General features: G+C 42.9%; 1 long non-coding RNA gene across 2 annotated transcripts in view; it reads left to right on the top strand.

The window, feature by feature from the left end:
• Positions 1 to 3917: 3917 nt before the first annotated feature.
• The window catches only part of LOC118247658 (uncharacterized), a 51705-nt gene continuing 33132 nt past the window's right edge, over positions 3918 to 22490 (top strand). For both annotated transcript variants that reach the window (XR_007708826.1, XR_004778517.2), the window contains exons 1-2: positions 3918 to 4906; positions 14148 to 14217. This is a non-coding gene — a long non-coding RNA (uncharacterized LOC118247658). The remainder of the gene's footprint in view (positions 4907 to 14147; positions 14218 to 22490) is intronic.

The following is a 22490-nucleotide window of genomic DNA, read 5'->3' on the forward strand; positions in this document are numbered from 1 at the left end:
CAGAGTTAATTTTCCTCCTAGTAGCTGGTAGGGTGCTATGTTTTGGATTAGGATGAGAAGAGCTCTGATAACATGCTGATGTTTTAATTGTTGTAGAGCAGTGCTTACACCAAGCCAAGGACTTTTCAGCTTCTCGCTCTGTCCTGCTAGCGAGCAGACTAGGGATGCAGCAGGAACTGGGAGGGGACAGACCCAGGACAGCTGACCCAAACTGGCCAAAGGGGTATTCCATACCATCTGACGTCATGCTGAACAATATATAGAGGTGGCTAGCCGGGGTGGGGGGGCCGGCTGCTCGGGGATAGGTTGGGCATCGGTCAACGGGTGGTGAGCAATTGCATCGTGCATCACTTATTTCGTACACATTATTACTATTAATACTATTATTCTTATTAATAAACTGTCTTTATCTCAACTCACAGGCTTCACTTTCCCGTTTCTCTCCCCCATCCCAGAGAGGGAGGGGGGAGGGTGAGCAAACGGCTGTGTGGTGTTTAGCTGCCAGCAGGGCTAAACCACAACAGTTATGTATATTAGCATTCCCGTAGCCACCATATTCGATACAGTATGGGTTATTCCTTACTTTGTGGATAATATTTCCATACCCAGGGTCAGTACTATTGCTCCCTGAGTTTCTATCAGTGTTGTTTAAAAGGCATCTTTGATAACATGCTATATTGTAGCCAGGATTATGTGTAGGGAGCTCAGCTTCAAAATCTATTCCTTCCCAGGACCGAGTATGATCTGATGTTTTTAGAAATCTAGAGAATCCAGACACAGTTGCTGCTGGAATAGCAATCAGGGACAAGGCCTGTTCAGTCTTTCTAGGCACCTGGGTGCAAATTCAAAAATTATTTTGAGATAGAACTCGAGAGATGTTCTGGATTAATTCGAAATACTGATTTTTCCCTCCATTCTATCACTAATCCACTGAGAATAGATATTTCTAAAATAATCTTAAAATACATCATTTCTATATATATACCCCTACAATAATTAAGAAATAATAATTAAGAAAGAAAATAAAAATCACAAACTAATAAGGGTTCTTGTGGTGGGGATTAAATACACCCCTCCCCACCCCACCCCACCCCCCTCCTTTTTCTCCCACTTCCATGGAGTGTTCCCTGTAAACACTCTAATTCTGTGTAATTCAATTCCTGTTACTCATTAATTCATTAAGAATTTTTCTAAGGAGAAGTTAAAGGTTTACAATATTAAGTAAGTTTTAACAATTTTAACCTTAAAAGTCTTTGTTAATGCAGTCTCTCTGGTATCAAGGTTAACTGATCCTTTTACCTGGGCATAATGAGCCCACCCTTTCTTGGCCGCTCTTACTGTCGTCTCAATAGTCAGAAGCCCTTGGAACAGTCCGTCCCACTCAGTTTGCAGTTTCGATTCTCTTCATGTTCGCATCAGAACCCCATCTCCTGCTCGAAATGGATGGATCAGGGCTTCCAATGGTGGGGTTTGAGCTAATGATCCACAGGTCCTGAGAGATGACAAAGCGGACGACAGCCCGAATATATAGTTCTTAAGAGCATCTTTTGTCTCAAATTGAGGTAATTTATTCCCTTTGTCCAGATACAGCAATTCAAATAATATTTTATATGGTGAAACTCCCACATCTTTTCTTGGTACAGTTTGAATTTGTGGAAGTGCCAAAGGTAAGCACTCTGTTTAGGGAAGCCGAGTTTCCAGAACTTAGTCAATTGCTTCTTTACTGTCTGATCTGCTCCACCCTTCCAGAAGAGGAAGGATGCCAAGGAGTGTGAAATTTCCACTTAATTTCTGGAGTCCACATTAGCCCTTGCAGTATTTCTGACATAAAGTGATTTCCTTGATCAGAGACAATATTTTCAACAAATCCATACCTGGGAATTATTTCATAGAATCATAGAATATCCCAAGTTGGAAGGGACCCATAAGGATCATCAAGTCCAACTCCTGGCACCGCACAGGTCTACCCAAAAGTTTAGATCATGTGACTAAGTGCACAGTCCAATCGCTTCTTAAATTCAGACAGGCTTGGTGCAGTGACTACTTCACTGGGGAGCCTGTTCCAGTGTGCAACCACCCTCTCGGTGAAGAAGCTCTTCCTGATGTCCAGCCTAAACTTCCCCTGCCTCAGCTTAACACTGTTCCAGCAGGTCCTATCACTGGCGATAACGGAGAATAGGTCACCTGCCTCTTCACTCTCCCTCGCGAGGAAGTTGTAGACTGCGATGAGGTCCCCCCTCAGCCTCCTCTTCTTCAGGCTGAACAGGCCCAGTGACTTCAGCCGCTCCTCATACGTCTTCCCCTCTAGGCCCTTCACCATCTTCGTTGCCCTCCTCTGGACACTCTCCAACAGTTTAATGTCCTTTTTGTACTGTGGTACCCAGAACTGCACACAGTACTCAAGGTGAGGCCACACCAGCGCAGAGTAGAGCGGGACAATCACTTCCCTCGACCGACTAGCAATGCCGTGCTTGATGCATCCCAGGATACGGTTGGCCCTCCTGGCTGTCAGGGCACACTGCTGGCTCATATTCAGCTCGTTATCAACCACAACCCCCAAAACCCTCTCTGCGGGGCTGCTCTCCAGCGTCTCGTCACCCAGTCTATACGTATAGCCAGAGTTGCTTCATCCCAGGTGCAGGACCTGGCACTTGCTCTTGTTAAACTTCATGCGGTTGGTGACTGCCCAGCTCTCCAATCTGTCCAGATCTCTCTGCAAGGCCTTTCCACCCTCATCCGAGTCCACAACTCCTCCAAGTTTGGTTTCGTCAGCAAATTTGCTCGAAACACCTTCTAGTCCTACATCTAAATCATTTATAAAAATATTGAAGAGGACTGGCCCTAAAATGGAGCCTTGAGGGACCCCACTAGTGACCATCCGCCAGCCAGATGTGGTCCCATTTACCGCAATTATTTGTGGTTTTATTACCATATATGGAACCACATGTGGTTCTATTACCACATATTATTTGTTCTAGAATTACTTTAGTTACTATGTTTGAAGTAGCAGATACTGAAGGGAAAGCTTCCACCCACCCTGACAAATGATTGACCAAGAATAATAAGTATTTAAATCTACCTACTCTAAGGAATTCTGTAAAATCTACCTGTACATTTTGTAAGCGTTGAATTCCTGGTTCTCGACCCATTTTGGGCTGACTGCAGATAATTTTCCTATTTACCTTTTGACATACTACACAATTCCTGCATGCTTGGTCAGCCAGAGTATATATATTTCTACACATACATATTTCCATAGCACACACATTGCTTGAATTCCCCAATGACTCTTTTGGTGTAAAACAGTTAATATTTGCCTCATTCGTACTTTATTCAGCATTTCTCTCCCATCAGGGAGTATCTATTTTCCTTTGGACTTCGTGACTCCTAATTCCTTAAAAACCTCTTTCTCTTAAAACTTTTTGCTCTTTTTAGTTTTGGGTAGGGGTAGCTCAACAATTCTCTGAATCCTCTCTGGATTTATTCTTCGTTCCCCCTCAGACAATACATCCCCTAAATACTTGACTTCTCTTTCTATGAATTTTAAGTTATTTTCCAATACTTTCAAGCCCTGTTTTCCCAGAAAATTGAATAGCTTTTTAGTGGTTTCCTTCACAACTGTTTTCTCTCGTCCTGACAGTAAAAGTTCATCCAAATATTGCAACAGTAACACCTCCTCCAAAGGTTGGAATTGCTCAAGAATTTGTTCTAGAACTTGCCCAAATAAATTTGGTGGCCCTGTAAATCCCTGAGGTAAAATTGTCCATCTGTATTTTTGCTTCTACCCCATTTCAGGGTCTTTCCACTCAAAAGAAAATATATCTTTGCTCTCAGGGTCTGAGAGCACCCCATTAATAACACTGTTATTCCAGTCTAACAATTTACTATTCGAATGCCCAATTTCATTATCAAATCCTTTCCTACCAAGTTAGTCCAGGCCTTGGGTACATATAATAATTGCCCAATGATAATTCTATCCTTAGTCTCAGCTTGGTATCCCCAAAAAGTAACACTGTTATCCCAGTCTCTTCTACCCCCATCACATTTAGGGTTTCATTAGTTAATTTAAGCTCTGATACTTTACGGGCCAGCAATGACCTACTTGTCCTAGTGTATTGGGCTTACGTGGCAAGGTTCTGGTAGCAGGGAGGCTGCAGTGGTAGCCCCTGTCAGAAGAATCCAACAGCTGCCCTGTGGCAGATAAGGGCCAGTTTCAGCCAGCTCCAAAGGGGCCCACCACTGCCCAGAGCCGAGCCATGAGCAATGCAGTTTGTGCCTCTGTGAGAGCACATCCAAGAAAAGGAAAAAAAAACCTGCTGCAGAACAGCAGCTGGAAGAGTGAGGAGTGAGAAACCTCCCTGCAGACACTAAGGTCAGTGCAGAAGGAGGGGGAGAAGGCACTCCAGGTGCCAGAGCTAAAACACCCCCGCAGCCCACAGAGAAGCCCGTGGTGGAGCAGGCTGACTCCACCCCCACAGCCCATGGTGTACCACAGCAGAGCACATCTCCATGCTGCAGCCCGTGGAGAGGAGCCCATGCAGGAGCAGGTGATCGGAGGGAGGAGGTCCCCTGGGTGTCCCAAGCCAGACCAACCTGTTCCTGATGAATAGACTCCGCGGCACAGACCCACACCTGGAGCAGCTCCCAAAGAGCCACTGCCTGTGGAAAAACCCACACAGGACCAGCCCAGGAAGGTCGGCACCCCATGGGAGGGACCCCACACCAGAGCAGGGGAGAGAGCAACTGTGAAGGAGCAGTGGAAACTAAGCACCACGGATTGACCACAGCCCCCACTCCCGGCCCCCCATCGCCACTCAAGACAGGGAAGAGGTGGAAGAAAGCGGATGGGAGAAGGAACCCCCAGGTTGTTTCTTTGTTTCTCACCACTCCAGCCTGTCAGCAATAGGTAATAAATTTTATTAATCTTCCTATGCTAAGTCTGTTTTGCCCACGACAATAATTGTAGAGTGATCCCCATATCCTTACCTCAACCACTGAGGTACACTTTTTCACTTATCAGAGAGCTGGCTTTCTGAGAAGCCCCAACTCCCCTATTCTGAATTTATAACAGCAATCTCTCCTCCTTCTTCCACTCCGGATACTCTGTTGTGGTTTAGCCCGGCTGGCAGCCAAACACCACACAGCCGTTCGCTCACCCTCCCCCCTCCCTCTCTGGGATGGGGGAGAGAAACGGGAAAGTGAAGCCTGTGAGTTGAGATAAAGACAGTTTATTAAGACAGGAAAAATAATAACAATAATAATAATAATAATAATAATAGTATTAATAGTAATAATGTGTACGAAATAAGTGATGCACAATGCAATTGCTCACCACCCGTTGACTGATGCCCAGCCTATCCCCGAGCAGCCGGCCCCCCCACCCCGGCTAGCCACCCCTATATATTGTTCAGCATGACGTCAGATGGTATGGAATACCCCTTTGGCCAGTTTGGGTCAGCTGTCCTGGGTCTGTCCCCTCCCAGCTCCTGCTGCATCCCTAGCCTGCTCACTAGCAGGACAGAGCGAGAAGCTGAAAAGTCCTTGGCTTGGTGTAAGCACTGCTCTACAACAATTAAAACATCAGCATGTTATCAGTGCTCTTCTCATTCTAATCCAAAACATAGCACCCTGCCAGCTACTAGGAGGAAAATTAACTCTGTCCTACCTGAAACCAGGACATACTCCTATTTGAAATGGCCAGCCTGGCCACACTTAAAAAACATCTTCTCAAAGCCTACCCCTGCTAGGGTTAAGGTTACTATACAGGTGGCTTTCCCTGCCTGCTATTCCTTTGTCTCTCTTCCTCTCCTTTCCAGCCTGGGCCCGACTCCTCCTGAAAGTCCCTCTATCTCCAATCCTCTGCCTCATTACCCAGTACACTGTGAATACCATTAGTTTCAATCTCTGCTTTTTCTTCTCATATCCCCTCCTTGCATACACCTTCATACTACCTACATTGTTCACTCCATTCTCCCACCTTCTGGAACTTTTTCTGTGCATCTGGTCAGGCTTTAATCACAAAATGAACTTTCAAGAGCCCTTGGGCTACCGGGTCCTCAGGATTCATCCCTGAGTACTTTCTCATTCTGACCCCAAGTCTCTCACATGATTTCTGTGTTGTGGATTGTTATTATGTTCTTTCCCATTCTTACATAGCTGCCTGCCGAATCATTCCCCTCCTAAACATTCTTCTCCAGTGAATAACATACTCAAGACTGCCATTTCCCCCCCCCCCCCCAGGAATACAGTTTAGGCCTTAGAAATGGCTGCTCCTCAAGCTCTGCCCAAGGGAGCCTTCAAAGACCCCTCTGCTCAAGGAGGAGGAGTTGCCCTTTATGTGAGAGAGCAATTAAAATGTACTCATCTCCACCTGGGGGAGGCTGAAGAACGATTGGAGAGCTTGTGGGTGAGAATTAAGAGGCAAGCTGGTATGGGTGACACTGTTGTGGGGGTGTGATACAGGTTACCAGATCAGGTGGAGGAGGTTGATGAGGCCTTCTACAGGCAGCTGGAAGTAGCCTCGTGATCTGGAATGCTGGTTCTCATGGGAGACTTCAATCATCCAGACATCTGTTGGGTAAGCAACTCTGCCAGGCACGCACAGTCCAAACGGTTCCTATAATGTGTTGAAGATAATTTTCTGACACAAGTGGTAAAGGAGACAATGAGGTGGGGGGTGCTGCTTCTTCTTGACCTTGTTCTTGTCAACAGGGATGGGCTTGTTAGGGATGTGAAGGCTGGGGGCAGCTTGGGATGCAGCAATCATGAGATGGTGGAGTTCAAGATGGAACTTGGTGGAAGAAGTAAGGCAAAAAGTAGGATTGCTACCCTGGACTTTCAGAGAGCCAACTTCAACCTCTTCCGGGACCTACTTGGGAATTTCTCATGGGCTAGTTTGCTAGAAGGCAAGGGTGCTTGTGAGAGCTGGGCAACATTTAAACAGCACTTCTTCCAAGCACATGATCGGTGCACCCCAAAGAGTAGGAAATTGGGGAAGGAGGGCAGGAGACCTGCATGGATGAGCAAGGAGCTCATCAACAAGATCAAAAGGAAGAGGAAGGTCTAGGAAATGTGGAAAAAGGGCCTGTCCCCTTGGGAGGAGTATAGAAGTGTTGCCAGGGCCTGCAGGGATGCGACGAGGAAGGCTAAAGCCCACCTGGGGATGAAGCTGGCAAAGTAGATAAAGGATAATAAGTAGTTTTATTTGTTTGTTTGTTTGTTTGTTTTTAAGTATGTAAACAGTAGAAGGAAGACTAGGGATAATGTGGGTCCCCTGCTGAACAAGGCAGGTATCCTGGTAACAGGGGACGCTCAGAAGGCAGAGATACTGAATGTCTTCTTTGCTTCAGTCTTTGCTTCAAAGTCTCCCCCCCGGGACTCCTGGTCCCTGGAGGGAGGAGAAAGAGTCTGGGAAATGGAGAGCTCTCGTCTGGTTGAGGAGGAGTGGTTCAGGAGCGTCTGAGTGGGATCAACGCACACAAATCCATGCGTCCTGATGGGATGCATCTACATGTGCTGAGCAAGCTGGCAGAGGTGATTGCCGAACAGCTCTCTATCATCTTTAACAGATCTTGGAGAACAGAAGAAGTGCCTGAAAACCGGAGGATAGCCAATGTCACTCCGGTCTTCAAAAAGGGCGAGAAGGAGGATCCGGGAAACCACAAGCCAGTCAGTCTCACCTCTGTCCCTGGAAAGGTGTTGGAACAACTTATTCTGGATGTCATCTCCAAGCAATTGGAAGAGAAGAAGGTTATGAGGAGTAGTCAGCATAGATTCACCAAGGGGAAATCATGCTCAGCCAACCTCATTGCCTTCTATGATGACATCACCAGCTGGGTAGATGGGGGGAGAACAGTGGATGTCATCTACCTTGACTTTAGCAAGGCTTTTGATACTGTCTTCCACAACATCCTGCTAACAAAGCTGAGAAAGTGTGGGATAGACGAGTGGACAGTAAGGTGGGTTGAGAACTGGATGACTTGCCAAGCTCAGAGAGTGGTGATCAGCAGCGCAGAGTCCAGTTGGAGACCTTTGACAAGCGGTGTTCCCCTGGGGTCAGTGCTGGGTCCGGTCTTGTTCAACATCTTCATCGACGATCTTGATGAAGGAGCGGTGTCCACCCTCAGCAAGTATACTGATGATACGAAGCTGGGAGGAGTGGCTGACATGCCAGAAGGCTGTGCTGCCATTCAGCGAGACCTGGAGAGCTGGGCAGGAAGAAACCAAATGAGGTTTAACAAGAGCAAGTCTTGCATCTGGGAAGGAACAACCGCATGTATCAGTACAGGCTGGGGGATGACCTGCTGGAGAGGAGCTCTGTGGAGAAGGACCTGGGGGTCCTGGTGGACGACAGGTTGACCATGAGCCAGCAGTGTGCCCTGGTGGCCAAGAAGGCCAATGGCATCCTGGCATGTATAAAAAGGAGCATGGCCAGCAGGTCAATGGAGGTGATCCTCCCCCTCTACTCTGCCCTGGTCAGGCCTCACCTGGAGTACTGTGTCCAGTCCTGAGCTCCCCGTTACAAAAAAGACAGGGATCTCCTGGAAAGAGTCCAGCAGAGGGCAACAAAGATGATACGGGGCCTGGAGCATCTTCCCTCTGAGGAAAGGCTGAGAGACCTGGTTCTGTTCAGCCTTGAGAAAAGAAGACTGACGGGAGATCTTATCAATATTTATAAATACCTGAAGTGTGGGAGACAAAGGGATATGGCCAACCTCTTTTCAGTGGTTTGTGGGGATAGGACAAGGGGCAATGACCGCAAAATGGATCACAGGAAGTTCTGTAGCAATATGCGAAAGAACTTCATGGTGAAGGTAACAGAGCACTGGAACAGGCTGCCCAGGGAGGTTGGGGAGTCTCCTTCTCTGGAGATATTCAAGGCCCATCTGGATGCCTACCTGTGCAATTTGGTATCAAACTTAGGGCCAGTCCTCTTCAATGTTTTTATAAATGATTTGGATGTAGAACTAGAAGGTGTTTTGAGCAAATTTACTGATGATATTAAACTTGGAGAAGTTGCTGACTCTGAGGGTGGAAAGGCCTTGCAGAGGGATCTGGACAGATTGGAGAGCTGGGCAGTCACCAACCGCATGAAGTTTAACAAGAGCAAGTGCCAGGTCCTGCACCTGGGACAGAGCAACCCTGGCTATACGTATAGACTGGGTGACGAGACGCCGGAGAGCAGCCCCACAGAGAGGGATCTGGGGGTTGTGGTTGATAGCAAGCTGAATATGAGCCAGCAGTGTGCCCTGACAGCCAGGAGGGCCAACCATATCCTGGGGTGCATCAAACATGGCATTGCTAGTTGTGCACTGGAACAGGCTCCCCAGGGACGTAGTCATGGTACCAAACCTGTCAGAGTTTAAGAAACGTTTGGACTGTGCTCTTAGTCATATGATCTGAATTTTTGGGTAGACCCGTGTGGAGCCAGGGGTTGGACTCAATGATCCTTATGGGTCCCTTCCAACTCGGGATATTCTATGATTCTAATATTTAGATTTTAATGGAGATGGATGGATAGGCTTAAGGGCAGCAGCAAGATGGGGCACAGAGAACCTGATATGAAATAAACAGGTTGACAACATAAAGGTAGGAAGCAAGAGACAGATGAATAGTCAGGGAGGTGCCTGCCACCAAGGCAGGCAGATATCATCTGGAGGCATACTGCTTGGGAAGGGCTGACTGTTTCCTGACAGTTTTGTCATCTGAGAAATATGAGTATGAAATAGGAAAAGGACCAAAGAGACTGAAAAGAAAAATAATTTTATAAACAAATCCCATTATTTCACATTCCCCTTTCCTCTACGCCACCACTCTGCTCCCTCCCACTTCCCATTTTCAAGTAGCACAGTATAAAAGGTTTCATTTCAGGACTATCATGCTTCATATTTTCAGATGTAGCATTGTTATCTGGAGGTCTACCAGAGGATGCATATTGCTTCTCTCCCACCTGCTGTTCATTTCATAAACTGCAATCAGTACACAGTCAGTCAACACCTCTCTTGTTTATTATGTGGTACAGCAGGGGATTTCATTAGATCTGGATTGTACTGGACCAAATTTGACACATCCCAAGTTGTGCTAGTGGGTAAAGAAGGAGTCTGTGCAGCACAGGCACCCCATTTGGTCCACAGGTCTCAGAGGCTGGTTTCTTTCCCATGCATATACCTTAGAATTGCATTACCTTGAATTCTTTTGCATTGCCTTGAATTACTGCTCCTGTTCTCATTGATTCACTCATTGTTTGTGTATGCTCATCCAAGAAGTTAGTACAGAGACCAAAATAAGAATCCATTTCTGTAGAACAGTAACAAAGGACTACTGCATTGTTAGATAGTTATCATATCTGTAGTATGACACAGGAAGTAGTTATTTGCTCTTGTCAAAGAGGAGGTATCTCATGCCCGGACTAGAACTGCTTTGGATACAGGGCCAACTGTGCAAGGCCGCCTACCGCTGATATCAGCTAATGCTTTCAGCTAATCCTAGAAGCATCCACAACTTCATTGGCATGTGCATGGCTACGTTCCTTAGACTTTTACTTCTAAAAGTCTTGCAAACATCATCTTTCATGAATTTGTTCCACAGATCTTTCTGTACAGTCATTGCAAAGATGGCGGTCTGGCAGGACATGAGCTAGCTCTGTTAATCTGGAATATCCTGCTTACACAGAGTGTACATGCATGATATAGGCCATGACATGCACCTAGCCTTCTGGAAAACATCAGTTTGTGTGCATGCCTAGAATGAAAAAAAAGACATGTCAATGCTCTCCAAAAGTCCCAATGAAGTGTATAGATTACACAGTCATATTGGGCTTTCATAGCTATCTGAAGGTATGATAGCCTCTATTGAAAGGCTCAACATACCATACCAGTATACAGAACATGTGCAGATATATTGGCCCCTCTTTGAAGAAGCTAGCTAGAAATTCAAGACAAAGTTAGAAATTCCTTGTTATTTGCCTGTGTATAATTTCCGAACAACAAAGACTGTGTCTCTAGGATCCAAGAGAATGGTTGTTTTCACAGACTGGTTAATGTTTCTGTAACACCTCCTCCCTTGTACCACTGGTCAAGCTTCATTCTTCATGGGAGGATTAGACAAATATAATCTTGTGCCCATTTTAGAAATAGGAACTTTTACTAGTTTTATATTTCACTTCCTGCAAATATGAAATTATGACTTCAGCTGTAAGGTGGCCCACTCACATCTCCACTGGTGATTCATACTGTCTTTCCACACAAATGTACTAAGTTAATGTGCTTGTCAGTGACAGCTCTAAGTGACCACACTCCCCAAAGTCAGAAATAAAATTTAAGACATATCCTTCAAGCAATTGTAGCTAGCAAATAGCATATGACACACTAGTAATGTCTGTGTTGCACTCTTTTCTCATGGATTAAAGATAAAAGAGTTTCAGTTCCCTGACATTTAGTTCAGATCTGAACTGGGAATCTGAATGAATACTGATATAAAGGATTCAGTAAAGCTTCATAAGATTTGATTTCAATCTTCTATTATTTTTTTTAAAGAATTACATTCAAAATGTTGCATTGCTCAACCAAACCCTTAAAAAAAAAAAAAAAAAAGGAACAAAAGGGACCCATGAAACTTTAATTCTGTCTAGCTCCTTACTCATGCATAACTTCTATCATGCAATCATATATTTTGATATTTATGGGTAAGCATTGCATATCTTCCTTGGTTAGCATGAAATGTCTCATTGAAAGCTGTATCAAACTACCTAGTTAGTGCTTTAGCAAAGACAACACAGTACTTCTGACCAGACGACACCTTTGCATGATGGGGAGTCAAATAATGTGGAACAGTTGTACCACATGTGAGAAAGAAGAGTGAGGACTGATATAAAAATGGAAAGAGTCAGACATAGACGAGGAGGTAATACTTTTTGCATTTTTTCACGAGAAAGCTGTTACTTCAGACAGGACAGTGGACATTATCAGGATGTTCATCTGAGGTCATGGGCCTCCATTCCCTTTCCCACTGAGGATTTGAAAAAGAACATCCAGGAAGTGAACCTGTTTACACAGAATAAGATACTTTCACTGACAGCATTGCATTTAGATGAACTTCTAGAAGACAGTGAACATGTTATTTTGAGAATCCTGCCTTCTGTTGCCAAAGCATTCCAGACAAACCTCAGAGATGGAGATAACAGCTGCGCAAAACACCTGAAGAGTTTGTATGAAGTGCTAAAAACTAATTTGTAGCACCCAGGAGTTTGCAACCTGGTCACCCTGTGACAGCTTGCACTCTGCAAGAGTTTGTGCGCATAAACAGCCTCCCTGAGCCTACCCAGCACTGAAGGTCATGTCTGCAGAACAGCAGGTTGTTGCTACCTGCAAAGGCAAGGAGTAGCTCTCCTTGGCAAAAATATATAATAATATAGTGAAAAAGAATCTACCTGCCCTACTCATGGGGCTGGCCACACTGCATCCCAGGTAAGTATAGAAAATTTGTGAGGAACTGACCTGCAAGGCTGGAGCCTGTCCTGTGGTTAATGCTCTGCAAATCCATTTCACAGAACAGGATACTGACCCCATTCGGGGAAGACACATGAACGAATGGTAAGGGTCTGAGGTGAGAATACAAAGGCTTCCTGACAGTGAGGACAAATCAGGTCAAAGTCAAAAAGCTGGTTCCTTACCTCCTTTCATGTAGACTTTTCCAGAAAAACAGAAAAGGCCAAACAAACTTAAATGTGCCTGGATAAGGAGAAGATCAGAAGGGAAAGGAAACGCTTCTGAATTTGAGATTTTTTCACCCATTTTATCTGTTTCAGAGGGCTGGACTCTGAAGATCTGGCCTCTTGGCTGCCAAAATTCTGAATAATTTGAGCATGAGGATCCCTCCATATTCATTCATCCTTACCCTGGATGAGGAGACAATTTTATTTTTAAAAGAAAAATATTTTCATGAAATAGTATCAGTAGGCTTTTAAAAGCCAGTTTTTCCTTCCCTGCAGTACTTATTATCACTGCAAGCAATGGCGATACCTGGGGTGATCAAAACCAAAAGAAGCAAGAGCAGTTCATATAAAAGGTCCCCCTCCCAAAGAGAAATGGGCTGCACATCTCTACAAAGCCCCCAGAGCCCAGCACAGTGCTCAGCACACATCCCAGCTCTACAGAGCTATCCCAGCCCAACAAGACTGTAACAATGACCAGGCCCTGAGCAACCTCAGATCCATGCACCTGAGTGGTCACTGAAATAGTTTCTAGGACCACAGCCAGTCTCCTGCAGTCTTCTTCTCTCTGAACCAGTGTGAAAAAAACCTTCACCCAAGAGCACATCTCCAAGAGTGGCTCTGTATGAGCCAGGTACAGAAGTTACTCGTGAACAATGCTCTCAGGAATTAGGTACAGGATGATATGTGGCAGAACCCATGCTTCAGAGGGCCAAAAGTGTGAACAACTTCTGAGTCAAACAGATGAAAATCAGACATTGATTGGTTACATCTGCATCAGACTGCCACTTTTCGAGCTAGATAACAAGTCGTTCTCTTGCTGTAACACGGTACTTACTGTATTCAGGAGGAGGCTCTGACAGTGAAGACAGAGATGCCATCTCTACGGCTTACTGCCTTTTTAATATTTCATATGCATGACTGGAACCGGTTTATCTTCCATTGACATTAGCCTCCAGGTGACTAGGAGGAGACAGCACACAAAACAAGGTGGCAGATATATGTTGCCATTCCTGGTAGGAGTCAGTTACTACTGCTACTCGCTATCTGCGTGATAACAAGTGCCAGCAGCCCCAGCCAGCACCCACATCTAACTGTACTGACTAATCTATGCCTGTAATATTGCATGGTATTTATGGAATAAATGAAATACAGTTATAGATACATACCACAACAGTTCTAAACTTATTTTTCTTGAGCATGCCGACAAGGGTTACTATTACAGATAAGGTCTTCTGCGGCAATCATTTTTTGCAAACTCATAGTGCCTTCCAGGAACAAATCCAGAGCAATTTTCCATTTTTGAGAGCTAGAGAAATCTGCAGCCAGTGAGACGCTGAGAGCTGCTAGTCCAGAACCTGGAAATGCTGCCAATAGCTAGAGCAGAAAATGTGAATTTGCAAATGACAGATACATTCATATCATCCTTTTCATACAGCACTGGATTTCATCCTGAACACAAAAGAAATGGGATCTCCAGGTCCGGACAATAGCTGAAGGTACTGGAGGTAAGAAGCAGAGCTAAAAAGCTTCACAGGTGGGCTTCTGCTGCAAAGGACATGTGGAACTGTCTTTGAAAACAGTGTGAAGAAAATATGAATCACTTTTGTCACTCAAAAACAGTTAACTAGATGAAGAAAATGAAGGAAGGAGCTAGAAGTTAGGTTTCCCCACCCTCTTTACTTTTATTTTCCTATCCTCTTAAGGATTTTTTTTTTGAACTTTCAGAAAGTGAACGTATGTTTTTATGTTAAGGATGTAAAAGGGCTCTCAGTTTCCCTCAATTCATTTTCAGTACCTGGAAGGTTTTGCATACAGACCTAGCTAATTTGCCATGTGCTCCCAGAGCACATGGCTCCCTGCTTTGTGAAACATTTCAGTATGGAGGAACTTGCTCCTTCTCATTTCCCTCATATACACCAGAGAAAGGAACTTCTCCCTAGAGATGCCAGATCCCCTGGCATGTTACTAAGATAGTTGACTGATGGGTGCCAAAGCCATTTGTTGTACGTAAGTGAAGTAACAGGTACAACTGTTCATAAGACCTGGTTGCAGCGCTGCTCATTTTAGTGTCAGGCATAAGAAACCTACATAGGGAATGTTCAGGGGCATGAGTTGAGGGTGATTAAAGTTCAAATGAAAACCTTTCAGAGACTTTATCAACTTCAGAAAGTTGGAATAACAGTAAAGAAAATTAATGGCAGACGGTTAATATTTTGCCATGTAATATAATGTTAACCACTGAGAAAAAGTAAATCAAAACTAAACATATATTAAAGTCATTCCCTGCAGCAATCTCAGAGAAAGACAGAAAACAGTGTTTAAGACTTAGAAAGCCTTTACATGTATTAACAGTTTGGAGAGCACACTTACGAATGTGTCTGTGTGCTTTGGGGTGGGGAGAATGAGCAATGAAAATCACATTCTCGATCTTCCCTTTCACCAGCAATAGAAAACCCTTATTTTCTGGTCTGTAATCTTTCCAAAAACAAGAAAACAGAACTATGTAAAATTATGCTGAGAGCCAGAGCTTCTCTTTCTCCAGAGAGCACATATATCATGAGGATATGTATATATCATAATTTTCTTTCACTCTCTCACTGCCCTCATTGCAGTGATAGCAAATTTATCATCAGGAACTTGCATAAACCTTCATTAGTGTGTTGCCAGAAATGCAAGAGGATGTGAACTGTTGTTTGTTTTGTTGTTGTTGTTGTTTTGTTTTAATCAAGCTGTCTACAAAGGCTTCTTATAACTGGATAACAACATCTGTATACTTTTCTGCTATCACAAGGCTGAATCAACTGTTGTTGATATCAGGATATCATACAAAGTACAGTAATGATGTGCTAGAAGTGAAGTTTGTTTCCACAATGATTGCAATAATGAGGCAAAATAAAACATATATTAGGACGAGAACCTTTCTGCAGTCTTCCACTCCAACTTTGCTCTCCCCATCTTACTCTCAGTTGTAAACCTTGCTCATACAGAGAAGTCTTGATATTTATTTCTTGACTTATCTACCAACAGTAATACTGATTACAAGGTTAATATTTGAATTTATAATAAAAAGAGGGTGGGTAAGATTTAAGGGGTTAGTATAACTCCAGGAGGATGCCACTTATATTTCCACATTAACAGCAAGAGTCAGCATAAATATGCTCCCAGGCACCCTCCAGCAGTGAAAATCTAAATTCAACCAGAACCACTTGTGCTTTTCTGACATGTAGTTCCTAATGGAAGTTCTAATTCACAGTATGATCAATTCCTATTAAAAGTGGGTTAACCAAACCCAGGAAAAATAGCTTCATTTTAAGCACCAGGCAAACACAATAATTCTCTATTTACTCTCAAGCCTCAAGACTGTATGTTTCTAAACAATAGCTACTCTAAGAGCTGAAAACATAGCAGAAATATTCTTGAATTATCAGAATATGGTTCCAAAGAAGTGCTTTCCAGATTGGAAATGATGGTACATTCCACTTACAGTTGTGAGACAAGTTAATTAGACAGGTACAGTAAACTACATAGTAATTTCAAAGTAACTCCACTGGAAATGATGGTAATTACATAGTCATTGAAGTAAAAAGGTCCAAAATAGAAAAACAGAGCTCAAATGTCTATGTGCGTGTAGATACTTTAACCTCTGCTTCACTTTTTCCCTCATAACAGTTCAAAATAGTGAGTAGCTACCTATCCTGTATGCATGTTTCTTGGCAATTCATGGCTCAATTTGAAGTATTGTATCATTTTGTGAGACTCTCTGAAAGCAGTCATATGCCTAAGGGCTTTACTGGACTGGAGCTATGGCATTTGACAAAGTGCATGACTAAGCCCCTGGCCATTTCACCTCCACTGTATGATACCACTCCATTAAACTTAATTTCTGGTGAGAGGACAGAAGCACAGCCAAAAGGGAAAAGAGAAAAAGAAAAAAAAATTACAGAAATATCTCATGTGTGAGGTGTTTTCTTACTCAGAATGCCACGCTAAGTTTAGAGTATGCTTTGCTTTGGGTCTTAAGCCAAAATACTTGGCTTCTGGTCCCTGCCTTTACTTATGCCAACATAACGTCTATTATCTTCACTGCAGTTAACCCTGGCAAAAAAGACATGAGAATGAAGCCCTAGAGCTTTACTTTTTTCTAAAGAAACACATCTGTATGCTTGAAAATAAATGAAAGTATATACAGAAATGCTGGCAAGCCCTTTTTGAACACTAAAACTTGCTTTTGCCGGAGTGGAGAAAAGAGGGTTATTGATATCCAGAGCACAGACACACAACCTCTCTCATTCAGGACTGAAAGGGCTTCACCAAGGCACAGCAGTGGGATTGTGAAGTTAGTGAGTGTCGCTCCCATGGCCAACACCATCTTTTGCAGGAAATGACAAGGTAAAGGTGAAAGGCCCAGTGGCAAAGACTAGGATTGCCCCTTCATAATGGTGGTTTTCATGAGAAGCCATGTGGTGCTTGAAGCAAAATATTTCTTAAAGCCCACTGAGGAAAGTGGTAGTGAAGAGTAGATGGAGACCATTCCAGCCTTTGAGGACAATGGAAAAGCTTCAAGGAGTGGCCTGCAGTGACCTAATGTGCCATATGACGAGGTGTCATACAGCTTGATTCCTCACATGCAGTCAGGTAGAAGCTGTGGGAAAAGAGTAAATCTTTCAAATACTCAACCATATATTTCTCCTCCCTCCATTAAGATTTCATTGTGTGACTCAAGAAATATGTCATTTTAAAACCTTAGAGGATAAATTGTCAAAATGCATTGTCCTTCAAAGACTTCCTTTGGTTCCTCATTTAAATTTTTCAAATGCTTTGTGAGTTATTTTTTCACATTCACTCTGATTTTAATATTGTTTAGATGAATGTGCCTTCCCTCTTGTGAGTTAAGCACTTAAAACATCCTAGATAAACAAAATGAATCGTGAAAAGGACAATTGTTCCTTATGGCCTTCTATATGCAGAGCAGGTCCAAGTCTCACAGATCCTTCAGACTTGCATCTCCTCCTTCTGGTGATTACAGCTTAACACCATACTGATGATAAAAGGTAAATGAGTTCCTGCAGCAGAATAAGTATCAAGTCTACGAAGCTTTTGTGAATGTGGATGCTGCTCTTACCATTATGGGCAATTAGAGCGCTTTGAAAGTGTGTTGCCTGACTTTCTGTTGCTTGGTAACTGGTGCACCTAATTCTTTCTCTAAGAGGTCACAGAAATGTCAGAAAATCCATTTTGTTGGGTGGGAGGGGGGGAGACAAATGCCCCCAGCAGAACAGCAGCACATAGATTTGTTAAAAGAACTTCATGTCTTCCATTAGCAGATAGAAAATAGTATTATTATTTACCTAGCACTATAAAGCTGTACAATTTCCAAGCAGTGCCAACTCTATAACATTCTTGTTGTGCCAAAGAGCTTAGGAACTGCAAACACACTGATGAAATTTGGCATGATACAGGTCAATATAATTCATGGATACACTGACAAATAGTCTTTATTGGCCTGATGCTGAGCCTGTTGGAGTCAATGGAAAAGCACGCTAAAATGGCTATGGTTCAGTAAAACAAGTTTTAAGGAGTTTCTGAGACTGGAAGCTTTGCAAACATTGACTGGCACAGGGAAAAAATATGAACTTTGAAGCAAGCTAATGAGACAGGAGATAAAATTCTCTCTAAAGAGAACCAAGTTGCAGTCTCTGCAGCCCCTGAAGTGCTTTTGCTGAGGGAGAACAAATTAAGTGATATCTGTAAGGGAAGAGCTTGGCTATTTTTACCTGCATTTTAGGGAACAGGACTTTGGAAGTATATCTCATCTTCAGCAAACTCCCAGATCTTTCTACTTTAAGACAGGTTCAGTAATACACGCTCCATATTATATACTATTCCCCACAAATGGGTACTGTCAAAAAAACCTAGTTCACTATAACATGAGCAGGGTACTCCAGTTTCAAAACGCAGTTTAGATTAAATGAATGCCCCTGAGATCAAATGAATGCGTTTCAACAGGGACGCAATATGCGGGTGCTTACCATTGGCCATCAATCATTTTCTTGCAGAGCTGGAGTCTTCTCGGTGTTGTCACTGTAAGCGTTCTGCAAGAATTTGCAATCATTTTCTAAAGGTGTCTTTAGAAGGGGCAGACAACACATTCTGTCTTTAAGAAACCAGGTCCATGCTATCAGAAAAATAAAGCATACTTCCTTGCTGAAACAGCCTGCACCGTTCGAGAAATAGCACACCTATGTGATGTTCAGACCCCTCATGGGACAATCTCAAGGTTGTGGGCAGCACAAAAAAGCAAAGGTCTGTGTCACAGCCTGGCTTTGGCCACAAAGTCTCTACACAACACAAAATAAATCAAGATCAGGTCAGCACCTAGTGAAGGCAGACATATTGATGGAAACCTAGAACTTCATTTTTAATGAGTTGGTAGAGTAGGACAAACTTGATTTTTCCTTATGATCTTCCACTGAATAGAATTCTTTAAGTTAGAATTACCAAAATAATGTGATTCTGCAACGCAAATCGCTAATATCATTAAAATAAAATATATTAAAAAAAATTAAAAAATCACAGATCACTAGAAGAAGCAGACTTTTAAAGTAAAGGGAAGACAAAAATGCAATCCAGCTACAATAACACTATTTGCTCTTTAAATACATGTATGCATTTTAATCACCACTTTTTCTTCAATGGTTCAAGGAAACTGCATCAAATGATATCCTTTGTGTGTTTACATAAAGGGAGAGTTCATGTGAGTCAAGAAATCTCATCAGTGAGGATTTCAAGCATAACTAAAATAAAGCAGTGGAATATGCCAGTCCAAAAAACACATCTTCATAGAATCGTAGAATGGTTTGGGTTGGAAGGGACCTTAAAGATCTTGACAAAGCCCAGCGAAACTTTGCAGAGATGCCTGTACCATTATTTTGGTCCACAGACTAACAAGGTTGCTGAATAACTTTAACGCATAATTAAATTTCAGTATGCTAAGTGTCAATGTTTCTTCTGACATGATTTTACAAGGACACAATAGAAGGTGGAAAAATGTACTATACAGCATACTTGAAAAATGTAAACTTACAGAAAAACTCCTGAAATATTTTTGAGGGAATCAAAATTTGGTGGAATTTAGATTGGTTGAAGATTTGGGGAAAAATAGACCTACAGAGACAAGAGGAGTCCCATGGTGAATAACCAGGAAAACAAGAAAACAATAATGTTACAGCAAAATAAGTAAGTTTTTCAGTATTAAATGTGGATGCAAATTTAACATCTTCTGAGAATGAGCTTTTCCAGCTGCATGGTGACCTGTGTGGGTAATGCAAGTGCTGTCTCTTGCCTTCCTACCTCTTCCTGTGGATGGTTCAAAAGTGCTACAAGGTTTATAAATGTAGTAAAATGATACTAAAGGACCACTGGCATTTAGGCAGCACAAAAGCTGCAGACAGACACATCCACACACCCACACACCTTAAGTAAATTAACTGTCATCTTCAAGTTCAATGCCTACATTTTGCTATTCCACATACCTTCTCAACGGAACCAGCAAACAATTCAAGCAAGTTACTCAACATGCATATGCCTGTCTGGCCAGGGCTTCGAGTTCCTGTGTTTGAAGGGTCTGATATTTACCTTGAATGGAGAATGTAGGACATTTAGCTAAGGTGGAGTAGCTTTCCTGATATGCCCCTCACTAAAGCAGTAAGGCACAAATCTGAGCTCCCTGTACACTGTCTTTTTTCGGTTTCAGCCCCATGAAACTCCCTAGTTGGACTGTCAGATGTTGAGATGCATGTGGTTGTGCAGGTCTTCTGTAGAGAAGCGAAGACTATGTTCACACTTGGAGAAAGAGGGATGGGCAGGAAAATAGTTCGGTGGTCTGAACAGGCAGAAGCGCATTGCCATTGAACATTCAGGAAGAAAAAGGATCACAAGAAAGGCTTTAAGGATCACAAGAAAGCCTTTACAACACATGGATTAAGCAAGCCTCTTCTTCCTTAGCAGAAGCTGAATATCCCAACAGAACTGCTATCAGAGCTCCCTCCTCTGCATGAGCTGTTGGAGTATTTTGGTTCACGCCCAAGTACCCAGAAAACACCCAGAATATTGCCTTGCTGAGCAAGTACAGTACTCTCTCAGCAGCATCTCCAATGGTATATACATGGGGCAAAGTCCATGAATGTTCTGCAGTTGTGCCCAACACACGTTTTCACACTTTGGTGAAAAGTCACTTGCAGAGGAAGCTTCTGAGGCAAGCACCACTGTGACTCTTTACTGCCATGTTGCTTGCCTCTGCAGTATCATTTCTTGCTCCATACAGCATCCAATTCTTCTCTTCCAGTCCCTTCTTAAAGCTCAGTGTGTTGTATCAGCTCTTATGTACCCATTTGCATAAATGTAATTACAAAGGACGTTGCTAACACTGCTTTGCAGTAAGACAAAGCATACTGTGCCATCTTGATGACTGCTCAACCACTGGCCTTCTGCCCCTTCCCTAGCACTTGCCTTCACCATACCACAGCTGCTACTTCTTGCTCTCCTGTAAATGCACATACATCTGAACAGTCCTGCTGGAAATTCTACAGTCCAATCTTGTGAAAAGGGAAAGACACATCATGGTCTCCTTCACAGGTACATTTGATGCCTTAACCACAAAACTTGAGGGCAGATTGCATTAGCAGCCTCCAGAGGCAGCCACATCCAAGCTTTCTGCCCAGCTTACTGATGCTAGAGCCCGTTTTCCCCAAATGCTTGGTTCTCTTCGTAAAAATTCATCTCCATTTCTACTCCACAGAAATACACATAGAATTACCCAGAGGAAAGGAAGACCACAAGGTACAATTTTTCATTTGGGAAAAAAAAAAGGAATGGAGACCTTCTGATCATGCCGTAACACACAGGCCACACGAGGCCTAAGTAAATGCACTCCCAGGTCCAAACACAAGGACTTCAGTGATTTCAGAAAGAAATTAAATGAAATCTTATGTACAGAGCAGGAACAGGGAGAGAAGCAGATATACCATGAGTTACAATGAGATTTCTCTAGCGTATTATTCTTTTTAAGTGGAAACATGTGGTGTAAGATTAAGCAGCATCTTTTTAATCTCCGATTGTCCAGCTCCCCCTGCTGTAATTACATATTGGACACAAATAGCAACAGATGTTCAGCGTCTAAGCTAAGAATTATATACTTACTCAATAACCTAGCAATTCAAAAAACTGATTGGGAGGCTTGAATTTAAATTTACATGGAGTGACAAATGAAAGAGTTCCTAGACACAGGTGAGGCACAGAGAATATTAATGTAAACCTGAAAATGTACCCTTAATGGAAGGAGACAAACAGACTCTGGATACCAGAGTGTTTTTAATTACAGCAATTTCTTCGTGAATTATTTTAACCCATCCTCCTTATAAAGCTGAGTCTCCATTGTTATTTTTTACATAACCTAATCAAATCTCTGCAGCCCTGTGTATACAGCTAGATAGAAGGTTCTACCTAATCATTTCATTATACGTCCAGTGGGCAGTCTAATTTCCCTGTATTAAACCTAATAAGGGCAGATACATCAGTATGTATTTTATCTTGTTTATTTTCCTTGAGATACATGATCTAATGACGTAAAAGATTTTTGCCTGATTTGCTGAAAAAATTTAAACAAATACATCCTACATCCTTTAAATGGATTTGAATTTAGCACAAAGTGTTCCTTGAATTACCACATTACTAAGAAAGAAGATGCTTTAAATTGGAGTAATTGCCTTACCCAACGTAG

The sequence above is a fragment of the Cygnus atratus genome, chromosome 1, assembly GCF_013377495.2.
Source record: "Cygnus atratus isolate AKBS03 ecotype Queensland, Australia chromosome 1, CAtr_DNAZoo_HiC_assembly, whole genome shotgun sequence".
Lineage (NCBI taxonomy): Eukaryota > Metazoa > Chordata > Aves > Anseriformes > Anatidae > Cygnus > Cygnus atratus.